The 12628-nt window shown below is 39.6% G+C and overlaps 1 long non-coding RNA gene across 1 annotated transcript; it reads right to left on the reverse strand.

Annotated features, from left to right (window-relative positions):
* Window positions 1-50: 50 nt before the first annotated feature.
* Window positions 51-12155, reverse strand: LOC141942135 (uncharacterized). Its single transcript, XR_012628537.1, has 3 exons — window positions 11679-12155; window positions 455-573; window positions 51-225 (listed from the first exon to the last, which is right to left on the reverse strand). It is a non-coding gene; the product is annotated as an uncharacterized LOC141942135 (long non-coding RNA).
* Window positions 12156-12628: the final 473 nt, after the last annotated feature.

Below are 12628 nucleotides of genomic sequence, written 5' to 3' on the forward strand. Positions count from 1 at the left end.
ATCTTGGTTTTATGTGATTACAATTAGTTACAACTATGCCTCAGATTGTCTCCCACCAGATTCTAGTGAATCTCAACAGTAGAAGTTTTAGCTGCCCCATTTTCCCATCCTTGGACTTTCCTTGTTTGTTCTCTTCATGTTCCAGTGTTACTCAGTGCTCAGTCAGTGGAGATCAGCTTTTTCTGGTGACATGAGAGAAACAATCTTCCAGTGTAGGGGAGGGAGCTATTGGAAATAAAGAGAAAAAAAGTATGACTGTATGAAAATATGACACTAATTAGTAGATACCTGAAATAGGTAAGTTGAATGCAGCATTATGAGCACAGAAAATAGTTCATATTACCTAAACTAAACACCTAATTTAGCTGATCTAAAGTCTTTCTGTAGTCAAGAGAAAGAAGGTCCTTCCTTGTGCAATTCAGAGCATTTAAGTGAGACACCATAAATCACTCACCAAATTAGCCTTTTTCCTCTTCAGTGAAGGCAGACAGAACAGTGTTACTAGCTGGTTAATTTAGCTGTCAACAGCTGGTAGTGGTGAGACATTCTTTGCTTCAACTGTAAGGATATGTACTGAAAAGGAAGTGGATTATGGAATTTAATGGTGGAACAGGATTCACAAATTAAAGATGCTTGAGGTGATGTCACTGAATACTTAATTCCTCATGGACGTGTTTGTAAAGTATAGACTGCTCTACACCACCAGCCTCATTAGGGGCACATACAGGCAACAGTCCCTACCATTACTGTATTTTCATATTATATGGGAGAACCCAAATGCATATGGCTGGTCCCTATTAGTTTTGCAAACATTGAAAGGTTGATAATGACTCCGGATGTATTCCAGGTAGGTCCAGGGACCACAGAATAGCAGCAGCTTTTAGGTACAGTGAATAATTGTTGACTTGCCTACCACATACCAACAGAGTACTGCTGCTCCCTGTCATCTCTTTAAGGTCTGAGAGCTAGATTTTGCAGCAAATACAGATATCTAATATTTGATCTCATTGTTACTGTTATAGCAGAATTTGACAGCAGCCACTCTTGTAAGCTTTCATTCTTATTTTCATAGAATTTCAGCATGTTGGTCCTTCATTTTAGCCATTGTGAAAATATTATACACTATACTAAAACACTGCAGAAAACTTTAGCATACCATGGAGGCATGTCCCCTTAACGTTGTTATTTTATGTTATTAATGACTATTAACCAAGAAGAAATAAAAAAGGATAGTCATCTTCCTTTTAATAATTGTCTTGTGAGCAGAAAATTTACACTGCAAGACCATGAAGTCTCCTATTATTTTTGATACAAGATTAAACTTTAATGAAAGTGTAACACATCTTTCAGATATATTCCTTTTTCTTATGATAACTAAACCCATAGTAGACTTATGCCTTCAGTCATAACTACAATTTCCTATTATGCTAATGACATTCTTGCTAGTAACACAGAAGATAGCATTAATACGTTGTAATTATGTCACAGAACATCATTCATGTGCATATCAATTTTCTTGAATACAGTAAAAATACATTTAGGATTGGAACATCACTAATTTAATGCTGAATGTATATATAAGATCTTTCCCCCCCAAAAAAATCAATGTCTAATTTGCTTGTAGAAAGAGCAGAAGCTGATTAACTAAAGACACTTGTTTCATGAAAATACATTGCTGTAGCTCAGGAGAAAGAGTTCTTTTTTTTCTTGTAGGCACTATTTCAGTTATTTATAAACTTTAATCTGACATGATCTCCCAAGGGAAAGGTTCTGTCCAACTTGTATACACCACTTTGAACCCACGACACTGCTTTCACTTGGGACAAGGAGGCACTGCTGAGTTAGAAAAGAGTATTTGAAAAGGGTCCTCTCTCCCACTCGCTATACCTCCCTGCCTTCCACTCCAATTTCAAGCTTCAGGCTACTTACCCAAAACTAGTTTCAGGTGAGTTCACATCCTATCAAGCGTTGCTGTAACTCTTTATCAGCCATGACAACATTTGTGGAGTTGTACCCTACCAGTGGAGCATGACAGCATCTTGCAGCGTGATGTTGTAGACTACCAGGAGGCACCGTGGAAAAACAGGAGCAGATTTATAATGAAAACTACTTGATCCTGAGGACCTGACATCCACACCAGACATGGTTAAGGTTTGTCTGTTTATTCACTTTGGACTAGCTCTCATCTTCTTTTCCCCATGAACAGAATGCCCATCTGTCTGAGGAACATTCGGTGGCTCTTGGAGCACTGCTACCAGTGTTTCATCTAAGAGGAATCCAGTTCACTAACTTTGAGACTGCTCCAGAATGTAAACCAAAGTACAGTAGGTTGGGATAGTCAGCAGATGAACTTAAAAAGCACAGCCAGATATGCACTAACACACTAATCTCAGTTTAGCCCTTGAACACTGAACTCCCTCCTACTCAGATGCATTTGTGCTTCTGCCCACTAACTTGTGTTTAAATCCAATACTGAGATATTAATTGAATTAATTTAAATTAATATATTAATTAACATTAATATAATTCATTTAATTAATTTAAATCCAATACTAAAATCCCGTTCAATCAAGCATTATCTTTTTATGTATATATTTCTATAACAATACCAGCTACAAAGGAGTCCATTCTGAATAGGATCTTTTCGATGCTACCACTCAATAAATACTAAAAAATAAGCATTTGAAAGTTTCATGATAGAGATCCTTTTTCAAAAGGGAAATCTAAGTTAAATCACTGCCAGACAGTGCTGATTCATGACAGCATAAGGATACATATGCCATTTTTCATGGTAAATACTTTTACCAATGGAATGCTATGCTTGCATAACTCAGGAAAATATATCCCTATACTCATAGCCTGCATATGAAGTCAACTCAGTCTCTGTCTGCAGAAACACTAGATCCCTGCAGTCAATCATTCCTTCCAACACAACAAGGCCTGGGCTGTTCAGATCACTTATCTCAGTTATCAGAGGTTTCTAGGTCACCTTGGACATATTCAAGCAGTAAAGACTGTGGGAACAATAGAACTTGTAGTGTTGCAACATTGTAGCAACAAAGCTCAGCTAATGTAGCATTCAGTATTTGAGTATTCTAAAATCAAAACTTCATTTAAAATATCAGAACAGACATAACAAAAAAAAATCAGTCAGGAAAGGTTTCTTGGCTGGTAGGAAGAATTTCAGGAAAGACTAGAAAAAGAAAGAGGTTCATGTCACCAAAAAACTGGTATTTGAGGTAGTTATTTTGGATGGAAAAGTTTTTAGAACTCAGTTTAGTTGCCCCTCCCTTGTGTCAAAGGATAGTCTACACATGCTCACTGCAGTGCCAGACACCTATCATAGATCCATGCCCTTTTGGAGACCAGATGGGATATCCTATGCCACCTCCAATAAATACTGATGCATGCACAACTGAACTGAGCTCCAAGAGGAAAAGCTCTTCCAGACAGAAATCCCGAATGTAATCATCTAAAAGTTAGTCATCTAAGCTTATATCATAAAAAACTGGGGTTTGAATCAGCTGTCTGAATGGAGAGCAGACCCAAGCAATTACTAAGTAAACAATAATGTTAATATTGAATAATCTAATCTCACTGGCTATTTGGAGTTTAGTTATGTCCTTATTTTTCAGGAAAGTTGCATAATACATAGAAACCACCTCTGTGTAGGATGTGAACCTGTGATATTATCACTCCATTAGGTAATATAGATCACAAAGAATCTAAAACTATATGAGATCAGTTTTGAACTAAATGCAAAAGGAGCTAGAGATGGTACTAGAAACTGTACTATATGCCCCAAGTTATCTAGAGGAGTTTACAGGTGTAAGGTTTTTAATGTGTGATTTATGTATATTAAGTGTGCATTTGAAGTGTTACAGAAAGAGGTAAAATTTAGATTGCAGAAGTTGTAATCTATGAAACAGCGCACTCCTTGAATATGCATCCTTAAACTACACTTGGATCGTTGGAATGGGCTGCCCGGGGAGGTGGTGGAGTCCCCATCCCTGGAGGTGTTTAAGAGTCGGGTTGACATAGCGCTGAGGGATATGGTGTAGTTGGGAACTCTCAGTGTTAGGTTAATGGTTGGACTAGATGATCTTCAAGGTCCTTTCCAACCTAGATGATTCTGTGATTCTGTAGCGTCCTCTGCATGTGAGGTTCTTCCGTGTACCCTGATTCCTTAGGTAAGAAGCTAATGTGCAATTACTGCAAGCCACCACTCTGGGGAGACTGTTAACCACCAGCACACTCAAGACAAAGCAGCTGTTTAACAGTAAGAGCAGCTAGAGAAAAGAAAATTACTAAAGTCTTAGAGAAACCGAAACAAAAATAAACCAGCTTTCTAAATCATCATCACATTCCTATAACATGTCATTATTCTTCAAATTCTGAAAGCAAAAATCTGCCCTCTCTCCCTTGGGATATCCAAAAACAATAGAAAACAATGAGCCAGAACTGTTTCCAAATAAAATTATTTTCAGACTTGAATTCTAGCTCTATGTTTATACTACAAACATTACTAAGCTTCATATTCCAAGAAGAATTGTTAACACTATATTAACTGGTCTTAAAAGTGAGCTTGTAATGTTGTGGTTCATTTGTGTTGCAGTAAAACAAAGCCTCATTCTGCCTAAAAACATATCTATTTATACAAATATAAAAAACCCCAAGCCTCTTAGGGCTGAATGGAATTACCTGTTACATTACAGATGTGTTAGTTAAGATCAAACAGAACTCATACATGTGCATGTACATATATACTTGTGTGCACACACAGAGACACAAAAAAGCAATTGCTACTTCACCTTTTGAAAACTCAAAGGCCCCAGTGAAGAAGAATAAATTTCAACTATACACAAACCCAGCTAAAAGTGTTAAATTCTTCTTCGCTTTTCCTAGTTCAGGCAACTATATGTTATGTGTAAGAAAAGTAGCCTATTCTCACCATAGCACTTCTGTAAAATACTAAATCTAGTCATCACCTGCCTCTCTCTAGCATAACTGCAACACCATTCTCCAGCTGAATCTCTTTAGGTCCAACAAAAGAAAACACAGATCCTCTACATTGGACTTGAAGGCATGTAGGTGCCTGTGGCTGCTGCAGCTTTCTGTGCAGGGTCAGATGGGCACTTGAGAACTATTGCATTTGTATTCAATCTGATGGCAGACGTGTCATCAATACTTTCTATAACACACACACAAACCCACCCCACCCCACCCCCCCCCGCCATGATCTCAGGAGACATGAACTTGCCTTTGCAATCATCCCAATAAATATTCACTTTCAGACAGGGACTGCGAAGACCCCGTCATCCCCATTGCCAGGTACCCACAGAATATTACCTGCTAACTCTGCCCAAATGTAGCTTTTCTAAGTTAGGGGCAAGAAGCAAGTGGCACAGCTGTTGTACAGTACTGAGCATTGCAGATCTTAGGTGGAACCTCTCTATAAACTATTCTGTAAAGATAAATAGACCTAACGTATTAGGTTAATATGCCCAGTTTGGCAATCAATGTAGTTTCACCTGAGTAAGCTGCCTGCAATATCAAGTTTAGAAAAGTCTGATACAGAGCAGTGAACAAGTTTGAATGCTAATATCCTCTTTCGTATTTGAGGGTTTTCACTAAAGATAGCTTGCATGTTCTTCACTAACCCCCATTTCCTTAGACTACCTTTTATTTCCTTGCATTTCCTCATAACATTTTACTGACAAAATCTTGGGGTTTTGACATGATGTGAAATGTTATGATTGACTGCATTCTTCTACCTCTTTGGAAACCAGGCTTTAGCTCTTAAGTTCTGAGAAACTAAAGTTAACCATCGTGAAACCAGCTACCTGAAACTGAGAATGGAATTATGCTGTAAACGGTTCAGCATTCAAAGAAATCTTTGCAATCTCCAATCAGCACACTTTAGTATCTCTAAATGAAGGGGGAAAACAGGAGTATTTTACAACATATTTCCTCTGTTAAAAATGAACCTGATCGTTTTAATACACAGATCACAAACTTATTTAGAAACTTATTTAGACAAAGAATTATTTTTTTTTTGTGATAGACAAAGGCATCACTGGAGTTTGAGGTTGTTGGGCTTTGTTGTTTGGTTGGAGTTTTCTTGGGGGGGGGGGGGGGGGGGGGGCGGAGTTTAATTAAATTTAGCATCATTTTCATCACACAATCCGTGTTGGGATTGTATCTTAATGAGTTGAAAGTCACTTTTATGAGCCATTTGCTCACCCCCTTCAGATTCTTATGTAAGTGACATCAGGAATTCCTCTCTGCTGAAAGGAAGCTGATCCACTTGCCTTCATATCAACAATGTAACTTCTGTTTATGCCCTGAACAAACACCATAGATGGAATCACAAATTCACTGAGACTTTCTTGCTAAATACATACACAGAATACAAATATGTTTTCATATGCACATGCAGACAGCTTAAGTAAAACACAAGAAAAGAACACAGCTAAAATATAAGGAAAGTATCCAGACTAATGTTACCATAAATCACCTGAATTTGCATTTAATGTCTAAATGGAGAAAGTAAACATCATGTTTAATCTTCTGAAGCCTCCAGCACCAAATTATCCTCTTCCTCTCTCACTCTTCTTTGAAAATCCACTTGCAGTGTCACATCATTTGTAGAAAAAGCTATTGTAATAAATGACTTAGCTGCAGTGTCAGTGTGGCAGTGTCTAAAGCAGCATTTTACAAGACTTGGAAGCAAGAAGAGTCTGTAATACAGACAGAAACCCTACATTCCACTGCAAACCTGGCTGCACTGACTGCCTGGACCTGAGGACAGGGCAGAAAACTGTACAAGGTGGCAGGACCACTGAAGTGCTGCACATTTCCATACATCAGGAATCAACCAGCACCATGCAAAGGTAACAGAAGCTGGGATGATAAGGAATTACAGGATGAATGAAGGCTTTGGTTGCCAAAATGCTCTGTGCCACTCGCCTTCCTGGCCACATGTTGCTTTTTATTCTGTCACCACTTGCTATGGGAAACTGATCCAACTACATTTTTTTCCCTGAAGTTGTTTCCAGCCGTATCAGTTTCTGTATCTGGCATCTCAAATGTCTGTTCTAACACAAAGTGGGAACAGCTTGCCAAAGATGGGGCTGCCCATTTCAGAGGTTTGGATTGGCTTAAGTAACACTGTGAAGCTGAGCACTGGGGTGTGGGAAGGGGGATGCAGAGAAAAACAAGCAGACAAAGATAATCTTGCTAGTGAAAAAGAAACTCAAACTCAAATGTTTTCCATTTAAAATGTCTGATAACTCTGCAGAAAGGGTGCACTGAAGTCCTTCTCAAAATGACCAATTTCTCTTCACTTATTTAATAACTTCACATATGAGAGTTGAAAATGTATTATTACGCTACCCAGTATTAAAATGATTACTATAGGAAGAATATCTTTGAAACCAGAAGCTTCCTCAGGCTTCTGTATGAATCTAATACACATGACTTCAAAACAGAAATACAGCATTTTTTTAAACCTACATGTGACAGTTTTGCAGCTGCATGCATTCCCAGCTTCCATGTATACATCACAAGCTGTGCACATGAAGAGACATACAATGTGTACTGAAGACACTTGAAATTTGGCTGATGTTATTTCACAAAGCTATTCCTTGGATATATCTGAACAATTATCAGTTCACAATTCAAAGAAAATGTATGATAATGAAATTCATGAATAATTTCTAGGAATACCAATGAGGAGAAAAACCCAGATTAAAAAAAAAAAAAAAAAAAAAAATCAACAAAAACAAACAAAACCCCCAAACCCCAAAACAAACAAAACACAAAAACCCAAACCCAAACCCCTCATTTTCTCAGAACGTTTTTTATACTTTTATTTTAGTGCATAGCTATCCCACTAAAATAGACTATATTTTTCTATTCTTCAAGTAGGTTATAGTCAACTGATACAAGTACATGAAGTTTCCTATTATACAATGAATCTGTTGAGATAATAAGTACCAGCTGGATCTATCCCCAACAGCAATAACATCATGTAGAACATGATTATAATGTAACAGATTGTGAAACAGAAGAGATTGTTTCACTTGTAATAAGGCCCTTATGTTAATACAGTAACAGAAGAGAGTTTTCCCTGTACACAATGCTTGTAGCAAGGCCCTCATGTTGATATAGTAAATTATTTCAAAGGTAAATTCTTTGAAAATATTGCTCATGAATATTTTTATGATCTTGATTAGCACATGGACATATGGGAAAATGTGGGCCCACTGCTGAATGAAGCAGGGCTCTTGGTGACATAGGACATGGAAAAGGCTGAGGTACCAAATGCCTTCTTCACCTCAGCCTTTTCTAGCAAGTCCAGGCTTTCAGGAACCCCAGGTCCCAGAGACCAAGAGCAAGGAAGATGTGCTCTTGGGTGGAAGAGGATCAGATTAGGCAATACTTAGGCAAACTGTATTTACAGAAGTCCATGGGCCCTGATGGGATGCACCCACAAGTCCGAGGGAGCAGGCAGATGACATCACAAGGCCACTTTTGATAATCTTTAATTGATCATTGTGGTGGTTTAGCCCCTGCCGGGGTCTGAGACCAGTCTCTGGTCTCTGCCCCTCCCCCACAAAGGGAATGAAATACAAAGCCCCAAGACTGAGATAAGGAGAGATTTAATACAACAGTACACCAGCAACACAACAAACAGCAACAATAACAATAAGAATAACAGTAATAACAATGAACAGAGCAAAATATCTACCAATAGAGCAGTGAGAATAGAGCAAATCCCACAGTACACGAGGTAACCCCTTGTCCCGCTTCGGCGCCAGGATGTGAAGTCCGCATGGTATCTGAATAACCCAGCTAGAGCTTCCCCCCCACTGCTGGGGAAACTTAACCCTATCCTGGCTAAACCAGGACAATCATGGTGACTGGGAGAAGTGCCCAAAGACTGGAGGAAAACAAATGTCTCTTCTGACTTCAAGAAAGAGGACCCAGGGAACTACAGGCTGGTCAGCCTCACCTGAGTCCCTGGGAAGGTGATGGAACAGCTAATCCTGGAAGGCATTTCCGGGCAGATTAGAGACAAGAAAGTGAACAGGAGTAGTCAACATGGCTTCACCAGAGGAAGTAATGCTTGACCAATGTGATAATCTTCTACAATGAAATGACTATGAGTGGAGAGAAGTGGATATTGTTTACCTGGACTTCACTGAGGCTTTTGACACTGTCTCATATAAGATCGTCATAGAGAAGCTCTTGAAGCATGGTCTGGATGAGCAGTGAGGTGGATTGAAAACTGGCTGAACAGCCTGGCCCAGAGAGTGGAAATCAATAGAAGCCTAGTTGAAGAGCAGTAATTAATGGTGTACCCCAGGGGTCAACACTGGATCCAGTCCTGAGTGGCTGATATGCCAGCGTTGTGCTGCCATTCAGAGAGACCTTGACAGGCTGGAGAAATGGGCTGCCAGGAGCCTCATGAAGTTCAATAAGGGTAAGTGCAAAGTCCTGCACCTGGGGAGGAACAACCCCATGCACCGATATGTGCTGGGGGCTACCCAAGCGGGAAGCAGCTTTGCAGAACAAGACCTGAGGGTCCCAGTGGACACCAAGTTGACTGTGAGCCAACAATGTGTACTTGGAGTAAAGAAGGATAACAGATTCCTGGGCTGCATTAGAAGGAGTGTTGCCAGCAGGTTGAGGGAGCTGATTCTTCCCCTCTGCTCAGCACTGAGGTGGTCACACCTGGAGTGCTGTTTCCAGTTCTGAGCTCCCCAGTACAACAGAGACATGGACATAATGGAGAAAGTCCAGTGAAGGGCCACTGAGATGATTAAGGGACTGGAGCATGTTTCCTATGAAGAAGGGCTGAGAGAGCTGTGGCTGTTTTTTCTATGAATCTGTGATTCTATGCTCAGCCTGGAGAAGAGAAGGGTCAGGGTGGATCTTATCCATGTGTACAAGTACCTGGACGGAGGGTGTAAAGATGAGAGAGCCACGCTCTTTTCACTGGTGCCCAGTGAGAGGACCAGAGGCAATTGTCACAAACTGAAACACAGGAGGCTCCATGTGAACACGAGGAAATGCTTTTTAATATAAGGGTGACTAAGCACTGGCAGAGGTTGCCCAGAGAAGTGGTAGAGTCTTCCTCCTTGAAGATATTCAAAAGCTGTCTGGACATGGCCCTGGGCAACTGGCTGTAGGTGGCCCTGCTTGAGCAGGCAGTTTTCACCAGATGACCTCCAGAGGTCCCTTCTTACCTCCTATTCTGTGATACTGTGAAAACTTAGACAAGCTACGCCTTGCAAATGCTCCATACTTTTAGCAGGAAAGAACGTGTACACAGACAAAACATGTACGAAGGCAAAAACATCATGCACGAGGAGATAGTAAACAGAGCTGCAGAAAACCATTCCAAATGTCGGGTGCTTAGAGGCAGATCTATATACAGCAATAAGTGTAAATGCAAATGGTTTAAATTATTTGACAAGGAAAATTTTTGTTTAAATCCCTCATGAGCTGAATTTGTTTCCTCTCTAGGCTTTCCAATTCTGCTGAGCAACATTTACACTTGATTTTGAGATCTTTAGAGCTATTATAGTTTTTTGACAGATTTTGAAGTTGTCTGTTTAGCCATAGCTGTTAGTACCTTTTAGAGCAAAGTATTTTTTGTCTTGATATTGGCAACACTTAACAGGTCACTGTTCCTATGTGTCTCCCACTACTGAAAAGTATTCACAAATTAAGTTTTCTCTTCTAAAGGCAATGACCAAGTAGTCAAGTGGAACACCAGCTGGGGAGAAAAGCTAGTGGGAACATTGGCCTGTTTGCCAAATGCCTGCATACTAGCCCTCACCCAGGATGGCCTGCTGACCACCAAAAAACATTCAGTGACACACTTGTTGCTGATAGATCAAGTTGAAAACAGCTACCTGCTGTCAGCTTGCATGATTTTGTTTTTCTAAATAAGACTCACAGCATTTGGTGCATGTTTTTTCCAAAAAGCTCCAGTGCCCAGATTTTTGCTTCCCAGTTCTGATACTATAATAAAGCAGCTTGAAACATGCTTCTTAATAGCATGTTTTCCAGAAGGCAACTGCTCATAGTTATTACTGAAGAAAATCCATAAATTTTGATAACCCTAATGATGTGTTTAAGATACTACTGTACATTCCTGAATAACCAAAATTTTCTGCACAATATTGTACTCGTATCGAGCTTTCATCTCTTTGAAATGTGACCGTATCCCTGGGATGTTCTAGTGTATAGAAAGTTGTAGGAGAAAGGTTATTGGGAATCAAATGTCAGAAAACTATGCAGGAAGCAAGGATTAAAAAAATTAAATAAAAATCAAGTCTTTTGTTTCCCACTGTTCTTTTCAGTTGCTGTCCCATTTTTAGGTTGTCTTTTGATACTGATGCAGTAACAACACCCAACACAGATCCCTACCATGACTGAAAAGTTCAAATTGCATATGGCCTGCTGTTGCACATTAATGAATTTGTAATGGACAGTCAGTGTAACTGAATTAAGTTTGGAGAGACTGATATTTCATTCCAGAAAAGAGACCCCACTTCTAGAGCTTACTTATTAGCTAGTGGATAGGAGTACCTTCTTGATGCAATAAGGTTTAGACACACACACAGAGGTTCCTATAAATCCTTGCAAAGAGCAATTTCACTCACTCATCTCAAGTCACAGGCTTTGTCTTCAAGGTAACAGTCTCCAAATCTAAACAGGATACATGTGCTCCCAGAACTTGGGCTTGAAGGCAGGCTACTGAAAATAGAATAATAAAGGTATTGGGTTCTTTATTGATAACAGCAGGATTACACTGTTTAGAGCATCACATTCTCAAGTCCTCCATTCTCCTTGGACATGCTAACCATTGCAAGAACTCAGGGCGGGCTCATAATGACCACATACTTAAAAAAAAAAACAAAAACAAAAACAACAAAAAAAAACCAACCCAGAAAGAACAGAGAAAAAAAACGCAAACAAAAATCCCCTGCAATTCCAGCATCTCTGAAATTTACAGTAAATGATACTTCTTCAATATACAAGTGGTTACCACGTGTGGATAGTACACCATTTTCTAAAACCCATGTGCTTTTCCAGTCTTATTCTTACTTTAGGAGGAGATTCAGTTTTCTTTACAAAACTATTACTTTAAAATGGCATGATTTTGCAGCACCATCTTGGGGCGGGGAGGGAAGGACAAAAAAGCTAAGAAATCATCTCAGTATTTTTTAACCAGACGTGCAACACTTTGGCAAGCAGAGAAATCAAAAGGCCTTTTCAGGCCTTCCCAGAAGTGCAGTACTGCACAGTCAGCACAGGAGGTCTCTAGAACACGCAGAGACTTATCCCTCAGCTTTTCCTCATACACAGGTCACTAAGAATAGCATTTCGCAGGTTAGTGTTGAAATCTGGTAGCTCTCCCTGAAACACTTAGGCCCACATAAGCAAAGTATCAAGCTCTTAAACTGCAAGCTTTGCAGAAAAGAAATGGAAAGGTGACATTTTTTAGAACTATTATTATAAAAAACACACGTGGGAAGTATTGCTGCACTTCAGCTGTAGGCACACAGGGACATCCTCAGAGCAGTCACGCTGTTGTTGCTCATAGTCCATC

This window comes from Strix uralensis, chromosome 4 (genome assembly GCF_047716275.1).
Source record: "Strix uralensis isolate ZFMK-TIS-50842 chromosome 4, bStrUra1, whole genome shotgun sequence".
Lineage (NCBI taxonomy): Eukaryota > Metazoa > Chordata > Aves > Strigiformes > Strigidae > Strix > Strix uralensis.